Source organism: Hyperolius riggenbachi, chromosome 5 (genome assembly GCF_040937935.1).
Source record: "Hyperolius riggenbachi isolate aHypRig1 chromosome 5, aHypRig1.pri, whole genome shotgun sequence".
NCBI classification, from domain to species: Eukaryota; Metazoa; Chordata; class Amphibia; order Anura; family Hyperoliidae; genus Hyperolius; species Hyperolius riggenbachi.
In genome coordinates this window covers 207269708-207284160 of record NC_090650.1, presented here as the reverse complement: position 1 = coordinate 207284160, position 14453 = coordinate 207269708, and positions in this window count along the sequence as shown.

The following is a 14453-nucleotide window of genomic DNA, read 5'->3' as shown; positions in this document are numbered from 1 at the left end:
AACCATATTGCATGAATCCTCCGAGTATTTTAGTCTACAAAACAGTTTTCAAAATTGATTTACAGCAAAATGTTCAGCCTTGGCATGTGAAATCTCACTCAGAATGGACAAACACCTAGAATAGATTAACAATTTTGAAAATATAACCATCATTGGAGCCAAAATATAAAGTTAGGTAGATAACTTCTCAGATATTTGACTGTAGTCTAGGCACCTAATGGGGCGATTGGCATATCTAGCATAGAGATGGCCTGAACAGTTCGCCGGTGAGCAGTATTCTGCGAACATTGGCTGTTCGCATTTGCGGCGAACAGCGAACATTTGGTGTGTTCGATTCACCCCATATACATCATCATTGAGCTAAACTTTGTCCCCTTACCTCACAGTCAGCAGACACATGGCAGCCAATCAGTTAGCACCCCTTCCTGGACCCCTACCCCTCTATCAAAAAAGCAGTTGCAGTGGCCATATTGGATCAATTCTCTTCTGGTTGCTGACTGTTAGTGAGAGCAGGGTCAGACTTTCTGCAGATAGGTAGGGAAAGTATTAGCTAGGCCTGTGTTCTTGTTCCTTACTTGCTGTGAAATCACTCCAAACAGGCCTTTTGAGGGCTAGCACATCGGTCTTCTGTGTTTTTTTGTGTGACATTCCACAGTCCACTGACACTCCAAGTTGTGTGCACACTACTGCTGTTGCCTCAGGGCCGGGCCGAGGCAAAGGTTGGAGAGGCTCCAGCCTCAGGATGCAGTGTAGGAGGGGGTGCACAATTCATTCAGCTGTTATTCCCAATAGTGTTTGAAGCAGAAAGAAATAAGAAAAGGGGATACATGACAGTGACTGCAAGCCATATAACTAGACATTAAGGTGCTGGGGATGTTGGGGGCCCTGGGGCACCTATTAGTCTAATAGCAATCAGTGTGTGATGGCTGGGGTGGGAGAGATGGGGGCGCACTTTGGTGTCTCAGCCTTGGGTGCTGAAGGACCTTGTCCCGGCTCTGTGTTGCCTCATTACGTTGCAGGCACAGAACCACTCCAATGCATTATTATTTCACTGTATTCTGATAGTACTATTGTATTTCTCTGTGAGAGATCCTTCATAGCCCACTGACACCCAGCTGTGCATAATGTGATTTCTGCCCATTAGGGTTTAAAACCCGACTTTGCGTCAACTCCGTAATTTTTTTTGAGACTTTTGGCATGGACCCCCCTCTGTCATGCCCCTATCCAGGTGTTAGACCCATTGAAACAACTTTTTCATCACTTTTGTGGCCAGAAACAGTCTTTATAAATGCCTCAGCTACATTGTACCGTAATGCCCCACTGTAATTGTACCGTAATGCCCCATTGCAGGCTGGGCAGAGGTACAGTACATTGTAAACTAAATGACTATTGTAAACACACTGAGAGGGTGTTGGAAGGGTTATATGCTTTATAACAATGGCGTACCTAGGGCATTTGACACCCAGTGCTGGGTATTAAATAACCCCCCCTCCCTCCCAAAAAAAAGAGAAGGAGTGAGTGTGGAGTGCTAAGCGCGCCACAGCGGTTAATGCCAGGTATAGGTGTCCACCAGTATAGGTAGCCTGGAATAGCTGCCCCTAGTATAGGTAGCCTGGAATAGTTGCCCACAGTATAGGTAGCCTGAAATGGTTGCCCCCAATATAGGTAGCCTGGATTAGTTGCCCCCAGTATAGGTAGACTGGAATGGTTGACCCCAGTAGAGGTAGCTTGGAATAGTTGCCAGCAGTATAGGTAGCCTGGAATAGATGCCTACAGTATAAGTAGCCTGGAATAGGTGCCAGTAGTATAGGTAGCCTGGAATAGATGCCTACAGTATAAGTAGCCTGGAATAGGTGCCAGTAGTATAGGTAGCCTTGAATAGTTGCCAGCGGTATAGGTAAACTGGAATAGTTGCTAGCAGTATAGGTAGCCTGGAATAGTTGCCCCAGTATAGGGAGCCTGGAATAGCTACCTGCAGTATAGGTAGCCTGAAATAGTTGTGTAGCCCTTTAAGAGAATGGAATGTGATGCAGAAATGTATTTTACATGTGTAATATAATATTAGCATGTAGGCTAAAAATTTGCTTTGAAATTAGCATTGTGGAACCAAAACGGCGCATAGAGAGAGAGGCCTAAGCGCACCTTTGGTCACATGTATTGGGTTGCTAGGCGACCAGGCATACAAAGCGGGGAACCTTCCAGAAGCGCCGCACAAGCAGAGTGGGAGACAGAGTGGCGCGAGTCAGTCAGGTGGCAGTAAGCGAGGGGAGCAGAGGCCCAGACCGGAGCAGCAGTAGCAGCCACCCCATGAGGCAGAGCGGGGGCCCGGCGGCAGCTACACGGACAAACACACAGGAGAGAGGGACAGAGACCAGGCGGCAGTTGAAAACATTAAAGAGACCTCAGGCCAGATCCAAGCCAGTGCAGAGAGATAGAGACACTGTTGAGACAGATGAGTATAAGCATTGTGACTTTGCCACAGACTGTGATCAGAGTAGTAGTCGGTACCAGGTGAAAAGAGCCAGGATTCAGTAATGGTTATCTGAGAGAAAGTGGCAGTTAACCACAGCATACTGAATTTATCCTCTGGTGAATGTAGTGAGCTTAGGATCTTCCGGCTTGTCTGCTTGATATATTCTTAAAGAAGCAGTAACTTTGTGAGGAAACACAGTTCATTTCTGCAGTCCAGCACTGTATTGCCTAAAGAAACATAGACTGTGTCCAAGTTACAGCTAGTGTGAGTGAACTTTGTCGCCTAGAGAGTAAAAGGCCTCTGTCAAGCCCCTCATTTGATGTATAGCTCAGCCGCTAGACTAGAAGTGATTGTGATTCAGAGACATATTGCCTGTCAGTCTGCAGAAGTAACTCAGTCTATGTACCAACAGCCTGATATTCAAGTGAGACCTAAGTGATATCTGTTCTACCTAAGTACAAGATTTGTGCAGGAGAGAGAGAAGGAGCGTTTGAGATAAAGAAAACCTGTCAGTTAAACATAACAAGTTCTGTTAACCTGTCAGCAGAAAAAGAGAAGATTTGTGCTGGAGTTACTCTGCATCCAGTGATATTAAAGAGAACTACAGTGAACAAGAAAGTAGCACCTGATAGAGAAAAAGAGTCAAACAGAGTTGGTGATTCAAGTGTTGCAATTGCATAAACAGCCTAAAGAGAGAGTGATCTTATTACATAGAGATCTTGGTGCTATATCTGGGTGCATTTGTTTTCTTTAGTTCTTTTTATTTCTTTTATCCCTTATCTGATGATTTAATTATTTTTATATTGTTTTATATTATTTTCATGGGCGTCCCTACGTAGGGCAAATTGGGGCATCTGCCCGACCCTGGCCGCCCGCTGCCCCCCCCCCCCCCCTGGCCGCGTGCCCATGCGGCCAACAGGAGGGGAGCAGCGCAGAGAAGAGGTAGAGCTATGGGCATGGTGGGAAAGGGCGGATTTCCCCCCCCCTTCCCTCACCTTAGGGGGCTCTACCTCCCTCGCTCGCTCTCCCCTCCGGAGTCCGGAATGAAGTGTGCAGCGGCTGGGCAGCGGGCGGAACTTACCTCGTCTCGCTCCTGCGCCGGAAGTTCTGGTGCCGCACTCTGGTCTGGACCAGACCAGAGTAGCAGCTAATCCATCCGACGCCTGCGACGAGACGAGGTAAGTTCCGCCCGCTGCCCAGCCGCTGTACACTTCGTTCCGGACTCTGGAGGGGAGAGCAAGCGAGGGAGGTAGAGCCCCTTAAGGTGAGGGAGGGGGGGGGAGACGTCCGCCCTTCCCCACCATGCCCATAGCTCTACCTCTGCTCTGCGCTACTCCCCTCCTGCTGGGGCACACCTGGCTACCTATTCTGGGGACATATACACCTGCCTACATATACTGGGACATATACACCTGCCTACATATACTGGGACATATACACCTGCCTACATATACTGGGACATATACACCTGCCTACATATACTGGGGACATATACACCTGCCTACATATACTGGGGACATATACACCTGCCTACATATACTGGGGATATATACACCTGCCTACATATACTGGGGACATATACACCTGCCTACATATACTGGGACATATACCCCTGCCTACATATACTGGGACATATACCCCTGCCTACATATATTGGGACATATACCCCTGCCTACATATACTGGGACATATACCCCGGCCTACATATACTGGGACATATACCCCTGCCTACATATACTTTGGACATATACCCCCTGGCTACATATACTGGGGACATATACCCCCTGGCTACATATACTGGGGACATATACCCCCTGGCTACATATACTGGGGACATATACCCCCTGGCTACATATACTGGGGACATATACCCCCTGGATACATATACTGGGGACATATACCCCCTGGCTACATATACTGGGGACATATACCCCCTGGCTACATATACTGGGGACATATACCCCCTGGCTACATATACTGGGGACATATACCCCCTGGCTACATATACTGGGGACATATACCCCCTGGCTACATATACTGGGGACATATAAACCCTGGCTACATATACTGGGGACATATACCCCTGGCTACATATACTGGGCACATATACCCCTGGCTACATATACTGGGCACATATACCCCTGGCTACATATACTGGGCACATATACCCCTGGCTACCTGTTTTGGGGACATCTCTACCACTGGCCACCTATTCTGGGGACACCTATAGACCTGGGGCTACCTATTTTTGCAGATTGAGTGTATTTTGGGGAACTGCTGCCAGATGAGAGGTGTCTACCATGTTAAGGGGGCATTCTGCCTATTTATGTGAAATGCTGTCTATTTATGTGCCTCATGACTGCTGAATTTGTCTTGTTGGGGGCCTCATGGTTACTGAATTTGTCTTGTTGGGAGCCTCATGATTTGTTGGGGGCCTCAAGATCGCTGAATTTGTCTTGTTGGGGGCCTCATGATTGCTGAATTTGTCTTGTTGGGGGCCTCATGATTGCTGAATTTGTCTTGTTGGGGGGGGGGGGCCTCATGATTGCTGAATTTGTCTTGTTGGGGGTCACATGATTGGTAACTGCGAGACTATGGAAAAAGATGAATCATGATCATATGAGACAATAGCATTAAGCCTAGTTTTTCAGCTTTTTAAAACAGAAAATTAAACTGGGAGGTTCTAAAAAAAATGAATACATTTTTCAGGAGTCGGATGGATGAAATTGTTTATCTTCACAGTTTATTTTCAACTTGAATTTTCCATAATGTTCATGTATGAGTTAAAACGTTTGTATTTAGTTTAAATTGCTGTTGGCACTTTGTGATAGTAAAGTGACTTTGCAGTTTGGGCACTCGGCCTCCAAAAGGTTCGCCACCACTGTCCTAATCTAATGTCCCACCATTGCTAAGTCCATGTAAACTTGTCTCCACCCACGACTACACCCACATTCTGGTTCATGACCACACCCATTTTTCGGCGCGACGCGATGCCGTACCCCATTTTTTGGCGCGCGCGCCACCCCAAATGATCGCGCGCCGCCCCGCTTATTCCTCCACCCTTTTTGCCCCCCCCTGGAAAATTTTCTGCGGACGCCCATGATTATTTTATTTGGGGTCCACAGTATATAGAGGGACAGAAATCCACTGAGCCAACAAAAGTGAAAGTTCATTTCAGTGCCATCAACCAGCAAAGGAAAGTGAGAGCTGCTTCAGTACCACAGCAAAACAGAAACTTTGTCACCCTAAGGTTTTGCTGAGCAATATAGCTTGGACTTGGCAACAAGGGACTGAGACTGTGTAGAACTTGAATTGCTCAGTAGACCCGTTCTTACCCAAGCCCCTATACCTCAGCACTGTGATAACAAGTGTTGTATTGAGTAGTGGTTGATGATTGTAAGAAAAGATAGATCTGTTGTAGCTCAATTGTGTGTATAAGTAATCTGAATTTTTTACCGGTGCACCGGCTGTGAAGAGGAGATTTTTCTGACATTGTATTGTAAAAAGAATTTATATTTGTGTTGAGAGTTATTACTGGTTGAGGAAGTTACCAGTTGACCATTGTTAGGTCACAAATAAATTCTTGATATTCACATTTGAGTCAGTGTCTGGTGGATTCCTCTCAGGCGGGGCAGAACACAAGGATAAATTGAGTTACAGTTGCCCCAAGTATAGGTAGCCTGGAATGGATGCCTACAGTATAAACAGCCTGGAATAGTTGCCAGTAGTATAGGTAGCCTTGAATAATTGCCAGCAGTATAGGTATCCTGGAATAGTTGCTAGCAGTACAGGTAGCCTGGAATAGTTGCCCCAGTATCAGTAGCCTGGAATAGTTGCCCCCAGTATCGGTAGACTGAAATAGTTGCCCCCAGTATAGGTAGCCTGGATTAGTTGCCCCCAGTATAGGTAGCTTGGAATAGTTTCCACCAGTATAGGCAGCTTGGAATAGTTGCCAGAAGTATAGGTAGCCTGAAATAGTTGCCCCAAGTATATGTAGCCTGGAATCGTTGCCTACAGTATAGGTAGCTTGGAAAAGTTGTCAGTAGTATAGGTAGCCTTGAAGAGTTGCCAGCGGTATAGGTAACCTGGAATAGTTGCTAGCAGTATAGGTAGCCTGGAATAGTTGCCCCAGTATAGGTAGCCTGGAATAGTTGCCAGCAGTATATGTAGCCCAGTCTTAGTCCTCCCCCCCCCCCCCCACCTTACCTTACCTCCCGGCCCCCTCCTCCAGAAAGCCCAGAATCCCCTCCACTGGCCGGCAGCATACTTCACACCACAGATCAGTGGTGACCTGTAGCGGGCAGTGTGCATTAATGGAGCTGTATACAAGAAGTGACATTTGTTTACTTCCTGTATGCGGCTGGCGTTACTAGGCAACACTCGCTGCAGTCACCACCGATCTGTGGTGTGAAGTATGTCGTATAGGTGTCCCCAGTGTAGGTAGCCTGGAATAGTTGCCCTCAGCCCCTCACTATAAGTAGCCTATAAGTAGCCTGAAATAGTTGCCCCCAATATAGGTAACCTGGATTAGTTGCCTCCAGTATAGGTAGCCTGGAATAGTTGCCCCCAGTAGAGGTAGCTTGGAATAGTTGCCAGCAGTATAGGTAGCCTGGAATAGTTGCCAGCAGTATAGGTAGCCTGAAATAGCTGCCCCAAATATAGGTAGCCTGGAATAGATGCCTACAGTATAGGTAGCCTGGAATAGTTGCCAGTAGTACAGGTAGCCTTGAATAGTTGCCTGCAGTATAGGTAACCTGGAATAGTTGCTAGCAGTATAGGTAGCCTGGAATAGTTGCCCCAGTATAGGTAGCCTGGAATAGTAGCCCCCAGTATAGGTAGCCTGAAATAGTTGCCCCCAGTATAGGTAGCCTGGATAAGTTGCCACCAGTATAGGTAGCTTGGAATAGTTTCCACCAGTATAGGTAGCCTGGAATAGTTGCCAGCAGTATAGGTAGCCTGAAATAGTTGCCCCCAGTATAGGTAGTCTGGAATAGTTGCCTACAGTATAGGTAGCCTGGAATAGTTGCCAGTAGTACAGGTAGCCGTGAATAGTTGCCAGCGGTATAGGTAACCTGGAATAGTTGCTAGCAGTATAGGTAGCCTGGAATAGTTGCCTTGGTATAGGTAGCTTGGAATAGTTGCCAACAGTATAGGTAGCCCAGTCCAATCCTCTCCCCCTCCCCCCACCTTACCTTACCTCCTCTGCTGCCTCCCGGTCCCCTGCTCCAGAAAGCCCGGAATCCCCTCCACTGACCGGCGGCATACTTCATACCGCCGATCTGTGGTGTGAAGTATGCCGTCGGGCAGTGAAGGGGGAACGGGGCTTTCTGGAGGGGGGGGGGAGCAGAAAGGTAAAGCAGAAGCGGGAGGGAAGTGGTGCAGGAGACCAGGCAGCATGGGCCAAGGCAGCTTCTCTAGCAGCGGGGTTCTGGGCAACGGTAACCCCCAGCTGCAGGGGGGCCAGCTGACACCCCCTGCACGCTGAGACCTCGGGCAGGCCACTTCTTGTACCACCCCCTTTGGAGGCCACTGCTTTGTAACACACTGAGCAGATGGGACACTGCAGAATTGTAGCTGCAGTGCAAGGCACAAATAGATAAAGGGTGTGTATGCAATAAATTGTGTTAAACAGAATTACATATGTAAAGTTTTAACGCACAATGCGTAGAGCAGAATGCAATACATTACATGCAATCCATTGTGCTCTACTCATGTAATTCTGCTAATGCAGTTAATTGCATGCGCCCCAATTTTCCTTATTAGGAGTAGGAATGTTGGGAGGGCTCAGGTGATGGAGCTGTGCTGACAAAGGAATCTAACTGTGCCAGCAGCTGCATACTTTGTGTATAGAGCTCTTGGTCATGTGACTGACTGTTCCAAAGTAAATTATTTGGAACAGCTGCATCAAATAAGAACTTTCTGTGAGTAGTTGCATATTGACAACTTACTTCTACTTATGAAAAACCCAGAAGGGTAAAGCAGGGCTTTCGGTCCAATTTCTGAATAAAATGCCTCAAAAGCACAATAACTTTGTTCATCTGCCTGATGAAAAGATCGGACATGCTATAAATGTCATATAACCGAACTCCACATTTTACGTTTTCCAGGATGTCATTCCATTTAATTTTGTTACTAATAATGAGTATAGTGTGTAAGCCTGTATAGAGATGGCTGAGCTACCTCAGGATAAAAGCCATAAACAAGGACTGTACAACTTGTTATTGTAAGTAGGCAATAACTGAGACTGAGTATGCTCTTAGTAAAGTGTTTCCTGGGGTATGTTTGCAAGCGGTTTGCACAAATGGTGGAAGTGGATTAAGACCTGGTTCACACATAAAAGGTGTACATTTCCGGTCCAGTCTGGTCCAGTACTTGCCTATCCTGTCAGTTGTGAATCAGTTTTGCATCCGTCTTCTATCAGTTTTACCTGACTGGACCGGAAATGTGCACCTATTATGTGTGAACACACCCATTGAAAAACATACAAGTCTGATGCCAAGTTGCCAACTATCAACAACTGACAGGACAAGACTGGACACCTTTTTATATGTGTGCCAAGCCTTAGGAACTATCTGCAGCTGTGCCCTCCCAGTAAGCTAGTCCCCATATTGTACTAGGTACTTGCTCCCAAAGTTGAGTAGCTTTTGTGAGAGGTCAGGACAGGGGCATGAGACAGGCGAAGTGTGGCATTCCTACTCAAGATTTATTTGTAGATAGAGATGGCCCGAACGGTTCGCCGGCGAACTTCCGGGGTTCACGATCGCGAAGAACCGCGAACTTTTCTGGAAGTTCGGTTCGCCCCCATAGTGCATCATGAGGGTCAAATGTGACCCTCTACATCACAGTCAGCAGGCACATTGTAGCCAATTAGTCTCCACTACACTACACTCCCTCCTGAAGCCCCCCCCCCCCCACCCACCCCTAATAAAAGGCAGGCAGCATCAGGCTTTTCACTCACTCGTGTGTCTGCATTAATTAGAGAAGGGAAAGCTGCTGCAGACTCTCATAGGGAAACCTTAGTTAGGCTCTTGTAGGCTTCTAAGCTTGCTCATTGCTGATTCTTATTGCTAAAAAAGCACCCAACAACAGCTCTTTTGAGAGCTAATCTTGTTCTTGTGATCTATTTTTTTTGTGTGTGTGTGTGTGTCCCACTGACACTTGTGTTGCATAGACAGCCTTGGTAATTCCTACTGTGTGTGCCACTGCCAGGCCCAGCACATTCAGTGACTACCTGTGTGTGTGACAGGTGCACGTTACCCATCACTGCATATACCTACCTGTTGTTCACTGTGCTCCCACCCACCTACGTGAGCACACGCAGTGTCACTGTGCCTGTCCAGTACCTGTCTGTGTGTGACAGGTGCACATTGTAATACCCATCACTGCATATACCCACTACTACCTGTTGTTCACTTCAGTGCACCCACCTACGTGAGCGCACGCAGTGTCACTGTGCCTGTCCGGTACCTGTCTGTGTGTGACAAATGCACATTGTTATATCCATCACTGCATATACCTACTACTACCTGTTGTTCACTTCAGTGCACCCACCCACCTACGTGAGCACACGCAGTGACACTGTGGCTGTCCAGTACCTGTCTATGTGTGACAGGTGCACATTGTAATACCCATCACTGCATATACCTACTATTACCTGTTGTTCACTTCAGTGCACCCACCCACCTACGTGAGCGCACGCAGTGTCACTGTGCCTGTCCAGTACCTGTCTGTGTGTGACAGGTGCACATTGTAATACCCATCACTGCATATACCCACTACTACCTGTTGTTCACTTCAGTGCACCCACCTACGTGAGCGCACGCAGTGTCACTGTGCCTGTCCGGTACCTGTCTGTGTGTGACAGGTGCACATTGTTATATCCATCACTGCATATACCTACTACTACCTGTTGTTCACTTCAGTGGACCCACCCACCTACGTGAGCGCACGCAGTGTCACTGTGGCTGTCCAGTACCTGTCTATGTGTGACAGGTGCACATTGTAATACCCATCACTGCATATACCTACTATTACCTGTTGTTCACTTCAGTGCACCCACCCACCTACGTGAGCGCACGCAGTGTCACGGTGCCTGTCCAGTACCTGTCTGTGTGTGACAGGTGCACATTGTAATACCCAACACTGCATATACCTACCTGTTGTGTTCAGTGCACCCACCTACCTACATGAGTGCACGCAGTTTGATATACCACTCCGTGCATACCTGTTAACTGCACCTGTGTGACTGCACATTGTATTACTCAAGTCAGTGCATACCTTTCACTTCATCCTCCCCCCGATGTGGACAAAACGGACAAAACAGGTAACAGGCAGAGGTAAAGGCAGACCCAGAGGAAGGCTACCCGGCAGGTCTGTGCGAGGTCGTCCTGATGTGATTTCGTTCGGCCCAAAGTACAATGCTCAGAAGAAGGTACGTCCCATCAACTCCCAAGATTGTCAGGACGTGGTTGACTATTTAACACAGAACACCTCATCTTCCGCAGCCACCAGCGCTACTCCAAGTACCACATCCGCTACATTTGACAGTTTGCAGGAGTTATTTGGTGGGGAAATCACTGAAGCACAGTGTAAGGCTTGGTGGTGTATTCTCCACAGTCAGCATGCAACGCATGAGCTGGCGTGGAGGAGGTACACACACTAGCACAAGGAAACAGGCTATCCCTAGTATAGTGGAGGGGAGGACTGACTCCAATAGGAGATTGTGGCGCACAGAGCCGGTGCAGATCTGACAGCCACAAACAATGCTTTCGTTATAACGTCTCAGCGCAAAGTAGCGCTGAGCGCATAAACCAGGACTGAGGAGATCAGGACAGGAAGACAGAATGAACGCTTGCTAGCTAGCGGCTACTTAGCGACAGCAAGCGTCCAAAACCAGACAGACTGGAATGAGGCAGCCAATGCGATGCGGCGATGGCGTGCCTCACAAAGACAGGACAGGATAGTCAGAAAATAGCAGGATTAAGATAGATGAACGTAACACAGATAAATATACAATAAGTATGTTTTCCTAGCGTATTACAATTACAGCTATCAATGAAACTATTTGTAACGTCTGACTAACATATGTATATATCGGCAATGAACCGATATATGACATAAGCAGGAACGCTGACTAGGAATGGAGTAACACAGGGAACAGGACTCAGAAGGATTCGCTATCTCTTCGCAGAGATGAACGCAATCCACAAACGGAAACAGAACAGGATTCAGAAGGATTCGTTATCTCTTCGCAGAGATGAACGCAATCCACAAACAGGAACAGGATAACTAGCTCAGCACGGGTGTTCACGGTACGCGCAAACTACCAAAACGTGCTGGAAAACTGACTAACTGAACACAGGAAATAAACAGTTCGTGTACGTATATATCAGCAACACTGATATATCAACGTAACACAAATACAAGGAAAATAATAAACGTGCTGGTATGCATATATATTGGCAATGAACCAATATATGATGCAAAGACCAGCAAAGTATCTTTAACAAGAAACACGATCCGGGGCTAAAGCGACAGCAAGACAGGCTTAAGCTGAAGCTATGAAAACCCAAGGAAACCCTGCAGGAAGCAGATCTTTATACTGAGGTCATCCAATGGGAGCAGACATGCAGATTCCCACACAGGTGAATGATAATCAGTCACAAGCTGACAGCAGGGAAAGACAGACAAAGCTATGCAGTTTGCATGGAAATAGATCAGAACTGCCTGAGCTGCAGCACTACTACTTCCAGCAACAGCTGCTGCAGCAGCGATCATCACAGTACCCCCGCCCTTAAAAGCGGATTCCAGACGCTTTTCAAAACTGAAATTCCCAACAAAACAGTCCGACTGATAATTCATGATGACCGGGACAGCCCGGCAAGACCGAATTCCAGAATCAGTCCCCACAAGACTGGACCCATCAGAACCAGAACCTACAGAATCATGCCCATCAGTACTACAAGCCCCAATGTGACACCCATCAGAACCATGACTTCCAGAAGAAAGCCCTCCGAAATTCCCTGAGCGATACCCACTGCCTTCCAGGAACCGTTCAGAAACGCCAAAGCCTTTGCAATGCCCACCGGTACTGTCTTTACCAACACAAAACCCACTGTTGAACCAGTCCAAGGCACCAGGACAAGTTTTCTCAGAGACCTCCCAGAACACCTTGAAGCTCCAAAGAGATCCCCATAGGTCAGAACGCCCCTTAGGCTCACATGGAGAACTATCAAGAACCCCTATGGAACCTAGGGCAATTCCCGAGTCAGGGCCACAAGGACAAACATCAATATCAGGGCTTTCAGGGACCAGAACCATCTCTGGGCATGCAGGCAGACTGGCAATATCAGAACGTGTTCCCACTAAGGAAGCATCAGAGCACGCTAACACCTTAGACACACTTGGGCATTCTGGCACACAAAGAACATCTGGGCACACCGGCACAAGAGAAACCTCTGGGCATGTCAAGGAACTGTGAGCCTCAGGGTCAGCCAAGATAGGACCAAAACCAGGACTGGCCAAAAAAAAATCATCATGACTAAACTTCGCAACTACTGGACTTTTACACGAGAATGCTGGATCAGACTTAGATGTCGCTGATTCCAGCAAAGTCAGTAACAAATCAGATTCAGGGGCACTAACAAGACAGGACAAATCTTCTGATGTATGCACTGAACCAGATAGGGACTCCAGAACTACCTCTGGACTGGACAGAGACTCATTTAATACACTGGATTGGAGCTCATGAGGCGCTGCAGAACAAGTCAGTATTGCAGCAGCCCCCACTGGACTAGGCAAAACTGAGGAATTCCCTGGACAGGAAGGGGACTCTGGAACCTCTGCCACAGCGGCCAGAGAACCAGAATCTTTCAGGATACAAGGCAGGGTTTCAGGAATGCTTACTAAATCAGACTGAAATTCTGAGACTTCTGTTATTTTGACCAGAGAATCAAAATTATCCATGTTACAGGGCAAGACTTCTGAAACATTCAGAGGACAGGGCTGGAGTTCCTCGGCTGTTACAACACTGGAGAGGGACTCAACAACATTGGTTAAATCAGACTGTATACAGGGCAAGGTATCTGACACACTTGCTGACGAGGACAATATTTCAATGGCTTCTGCTTTGCTGGGCAGAAATTCATCAAGTTTTATTAGAGCAGACTGTAATTCCAAAACAGCTGCTAGACAAGTGAATATTACTGCAACACCAACTGAGGTAAGCAGTGCCTCAGACCCTTCTGCTAGAGGGTTTGAAATATCCAAAGTACTGGGTGAAGCATAAGACTCTGCGACCACAGCTTCACTGGACAGGATCATTGAACAGTCCATATTGCAGGGCAAAACCATGGAAGCACCTGCTGGACAGCATAATGATTCTGTGACCTGAGTTTCATTGGAGAGATCTACAGCACAATTCATGGTACAGGGCAAATTTATTGGAACATTTTCTGAACAAGGTAATAATTCTGCGATTTCAGGTTCACAGAGCAGATGCTCTGAGCTATTCACGATACTAGAGCGAGGTGTAGAAACAGGAAGATCAAGACACAATGTTTGCGCATCTGAATCACCATTCAATTGTAAAATTGGAAAATTCAGATGCTGGGGTTCTGAGATTTCTGGACAGGATTGCTGGGACTCGGAAACTGATGTAGTGCATCTATTGGCATCTGTTGGATCAGACAGGAGTTGAACTTTATTAACACGGGTAATTTCTGCAGAAGTGTTTGCAGAGACAGGCAAGATTTTTCTGGTGTCTGTTTCACTGAACAAAGACTCATGAGTACTGGCTAGGCTGGACTCAGAAGTCAGCAGGACCTCTGGATTCTCTGCTGAGAAATTTGTGCAGGGCAAAGTTAAGAAAGTATCAGTGGCTTCTGTTTTACTGGGAAGTAACACTGAGTTATCCATGGTACAGGGTGGAGTTACAGGAACATTCACAAGACATGGCAGGGACTCAGTAACTGGAGAAGTG